Source organism: Gopherus flavomarginatus, chromosome 7 (assembly GCF_025201925.1).
Source record: "Gopherus flavomarginatus isolate rGopFla2 chromosome 7, rGopFla2.mat.asm, whole genome shotgun sequence".
Classification (NCBI taxonomy): Eukaryota; Metazoa; Chordata; order Testudines; family Testudinidae; genus Gopherus; species Gopherus flavomarginatus.
The window spans coordinates 41,030,127-41,034,691 of record NC_066623.1 but is presented as its reverse complement, the minus strand read 5'-3'; the positions used below and the strand labels follow the sequence as shown (position 1 = coordinate 41,034,691).

At 55.0% G+C, this 4,565-nt stretch overlaps 1 non-coding gene across 1 annotated transcript; it reads left to right on the top strand.

The window, feature by feature from the left end:
- Positions 1–2,997: 2,997 nt before the first annotated feature.
- LOC127056083 (U2 spliceosomal RNA) lies at positions 2,998–3,191 on the top strand. Its single transcript, XR_007775726.1, has one exon. It is a non-coding gene; the product is annotated as a U2 spliceosomal RNA (small nuclear RNA).
- The last annotated feature ends 1,374 nt before the right edge of the window (positions 3,192–4,565 follow it).

Here is a 4,565-nt window from a genome sequence, read left to right as displayed (position 1 = left end):
CGAGGAGCTGGACGAAGAAACTCCAGCCGCCGCTACGACCCGGCAGCAGCCTCCCAGATCCAGAAGCTATATAGAACCAACCGCCTCAAGGCCATGAGAAAGGTCCTCGACGGTCCCTCATCCTACTGCACGATCCCGCCCGAGCGCCTATACCGCTACTTCCTGGAAGTATTCGCTGACAAGCCCAGGAACGACGTGCAGCGCCCAGAGTGCCTTCACCCGCTGCCCCGCATCACCAACGCAGATGGCCTAGAGGCTGATTTCACGCCCAAAGAGGTAATGGCCAGGCTCTCCAGGACCAAAAACACTGCACCCGGAAAAGACGGCATCCCCTACAGCCTCCTCAAAAAGCGGGACCCCGGCTGCCATGTGCTCTCTGGCATCTTTAACCTATGCCGGTGCTTTGGCCGGCCACCCACCTCCTGGAAGAAGGCCATGATGGTCCTGATCTACAAGAAGGGTGAACGAGACGACCCCAGCAACTGGAGACCCATCTCCCTCTGCTCCACAATGTACAAGCTATACGCCAGCTGCCTGGCAGCCAGAATCACGGAGTGGGCTACGACCGGGGGAGCCATCAGCCCGGCCCAAAAGGGCTTCATGCCATCTGAGGGGTGCTACGAGCACAACTTCCTGCTCCAGACCGTCCTCCAGACGACCAGGAGGGCCCACAACCAGTGCGCAATAGCGTGGCTGGATCTGGCCAACGCCTTCGGGTCCATCCCCCACCATCACATCTTCAGCACCCTACGGGAGTTCGGGATGCCGGAGACCTTTCTCCGCCTGATCCGGGAACTCTACAAGGGCTGCAGCACCACCATCCGTTCGGTAGAAGGCGAAACAGCCGAGATCCCGATCCGCAGCGGCGTGAAGCAGGGCTGCCCCCTCAGCCCGATCATCTTCAACCTCGCCATGGAGCCACTCCTGCGGGCAATCTCCGATGGCGCCGACGGCTTCGACCTGCACGGCGAGAGAGTGAACGTGTTGGCCTACGCAGATGACCTAGTCCTGATTGCAGACGACCCCGAGAGGTTCCAGGGCATGCTCAACACCATCGGGAGAGTCGCAGAATGGACGGGACTCCGCTTTAACGCCAAAAAGTGCGCGTCCCTCCACGTCAACTGCAGCAAGAAGAACTCAGTGCAGGCTACGGACTTCCTCATCCAGGGTGAATCCGTCGTCCCCCTGGCCGAGGGGCAGGCGTACCAACACCTCGGCACGCCGACGGGCTTCCGTGTCCGGCAGACCCCCGAGGACACCATCCAGGAAATCCTGCAGGACGCCGCCAGGATCGACGTTTCCCTGCTGGCTACGTGGCAGAAAATCGATGCCCTCAACACGTTCCTAATCCCCCGCATCGCCTTCGTCCTGAGAGGATCCGCCGTAGCAAAGGTGCCCCTCAACAAGGCGGACAACGTCATCCGGCAACTGGTGAAGAAGTGGCTGTCCCTGCCCCAGAGAGCAAGCAACGAGCTGGTCTATATCGCTCACCGGCACGGTGGCACCAACGTCCCCCGCATGGGAGACCTCTGCGATATCGCGGTCGTCACACATGCCTTTCGCCTCCTGACGTGCCCGGACGCCGTGGTAAAGAACGTCGCGACGACCGCCCTGCGCTCCACCACCGCAAAGCGAATCGACAGAGCTGCCTCTGGCCAAGATATAGCCAACTTCCTGAGCGGCTCCATGGACGGTGACTTCGCCCGAGACAGAGGCGACATAGCCTCACTGTGGACCCGTGCCCGCAATGCCACGCACCGACTGGGGAAACGACTAGGCTGCCGCTGGGTATGGAGCGAGGACCGACGGGAGCTGGGAATCCTGATACCGCGGACCGAGACGGAGGACAACACCGTCATCAGCCCTGGAGCCAGAGGCACACTGGAGAGGTCGCTGAAGGCCGCCGTACGCGCGCTCTACTTGGGCACGCTGAAGAAAAAACCAGACCAGGGCAAGGTTTTCGAGGTCACCAGCAAGTGGGACTCCAGCAACCACTTCCTCCACTCAGGCAGCTTCACCTGCTTTGCTGACTGGCGCTTCATACACCGCGCCCGACTGAACTGCGTCCCGCTCAACGGAGCAGTCCGCCATGGGAACCGAGACAAGCGCTGCAGGAAGTGTGGGTACGCCATGGAGACCCTGCCCCACGTCCTGTGCAGCTGCAAGCCCCACGCCAGAGCCTGGCAGCTGCGTCACAACGCCATCCAGGACCGTCTGGTAAAGGCCATCGCTCCGCACCTGGGAGAAAAAGCCACCAACCGCACCATCCCTGGCACCGACAGCCCACTGCGCCCGGACATCGTCGTCACGGACGAGGCTCGAGAAAAGATCATCCTCGTTGACGTGACGGTTCCTTTCGAGAACAGGACCCTGGCCTTCCGCGAGGCCCGAGCCCGAAAGCTCGAAAAATACACCCCCTTGGCGGACACTCTGAGGTCAAAGGGCTACGAGGTCTATACCGACGCCCTGATCGTTGGGGCCCTGGGCGCCTGGGACCCTTGTAATGAACGCGTGCTTCGGGCTTGCGGGGTAGGCCATCACTACGCGCAGCTCATGAGACGCCTGATGGTCTCGGACACTATCAGATGGTCCAGAGACATCTACACGGAGCACGTCACCGGTCACCGCCAATACCAGGAGTAAGCGGGCGTGACTCCGTGCACCCGAAGGGGGGAGGAGATCTTCACACTCCCCCGTTGGACTCTATCCCCTGAGCCCTGAACCCACCAAACCAAACTCCACTATGTGAGGGTCGCCCTATCCTCATCACCCAGCTCGCTCCTTTATTCCCACGACTATCTGTAACCTGTTTGTATGAGCGACGTACCCTCACTGCCTCTCGACTGTATCTTGATCTCACCCAGCGTTCACCCCACATTGGGGACATGACAGACTGTATATGGTATATGCTGCCCAATACCAAAATACTGAACCCCCCCCCCCGTAGTCTGTATGTTATCCCCGATGAAACAATAACTGATGCTTTAAACTCTCTGTATCGTTTATTTTCAAATATTCACTAATAAACATTAAAATCTGTTCTTATCAATTTAATCTCTGATAGGTCCTTGATGTGAGGACTGTATATTAACTTGGTTTTTCAAAAAGATAGGGGTTAAAGAAGAAGCTTGTTTTGTCTGCCCCATGCATTGACCTGGTATTGCAGTGTGTCCAGGAACAGTGTATCTCCTTTAGGGGATAGCCTTCTGGTTAGAGAAAAACAGAAAAGAGTTGAACTATGGTGATGGTTTTTTCAAGCAGGTCTTTTTTCAATAGTAGCAAAATCTGGTGTTTTTAGCATTTTTGTTTCTTTATGATAAACACCAATACAGTTATGGTTTCTTGGAAGTGTTTTTTGAGTCTGCAGATGTGAGAGGTTCTTCTTTCTCTGGCTAGAGAATTACTTAAGAAGCTGGATTCCTTTTTTCTGCTGTGAGTCTTTTCCACAGTATGAGGGACAAATGCTTTCCAGACTCTGGGTCTCTTGGGGAGATGGTTTTTTTTTGTTTTTGTTTTTCTTGGGGTGGGGGATTGGTAATATTTGAGATTAGGTGTATATCAACAACTGCATGACTTACACAGGCTTCTCCCCACCCGACCTACATTCTCTGTATCTTGGTTGGTAAGATCGAGACAAGGCTCTAGATGTCGTGCTGCACCCGGCACACAGGGGCCCCAATCCTGATTCCCCCCCTCCTGAACCTACTGTAATCTAAATGCTAAATAATAACCCTGAACTTCTCATTGCCACCCTCACTATTGGAAAATCCGCAAAATCACGACAGTGGCTTACAAATCATCAGGATTTTAAAAAAAAATGTAATGTGGGTTCTCTATCTTTCCCTTCCAGTTTTCTGAACCAGGCAAGCTAGAAACTTACCTTTCTAGTGCAGCCAGAGCCCCAGAGAGCAGGAGCCCCCGGCACCTGGGGCTGGCATGCAGTGGAGTTCCTCACGGTTGTGTATTCCACACTTTGATCTCACCCACCAAGTATCAAGTGTGATCTCCTCAGGCACTAGAACAGCCTAACCATTTAGTCACAGACAGCCCCCTTGGGCACCCTGACTCTATCTTGCCACCCAGGTGTAGTAGATGCTGCTGTAACATGCAAACTCTGTATGTCCTTTAGGGCTAACCCTAGCCCAAGAGCCGGGATCCCTTGCTTATGCTTAGAAGGCGTGCCATCTCCCTGAAGTCCAAGCAGCATTGTGGGTGGGGACAACAGTTTCTTCCTGACAGGGTTTTTTATTCCATTCCCCCAGAGCTCAAGCTCATGGGGGCAAGTGTCTGTGCAGGTCTCTGCCTCCTCGTGGGTGTGTGAGGGGGAGCAATCAGCCGAGTCTTTTGTCCATGGATGATCCACAGCGGCTTGTCTGATGTCTCAGTCAAGGCTTTCTCTTGTTGGAAAGGAGATGATGCTTCTCCTGGTAAGGAAGCATTTCACACTTGGTATTGCTTCGCTCCTTACTGGTGGCGGCAAGGAGGTTTACAGCTTTAGTGCCAACGCTTATAGATCACCTTACAACATGGGCTATGGCTATTATAGGTGAGAAGAATGCATGCAG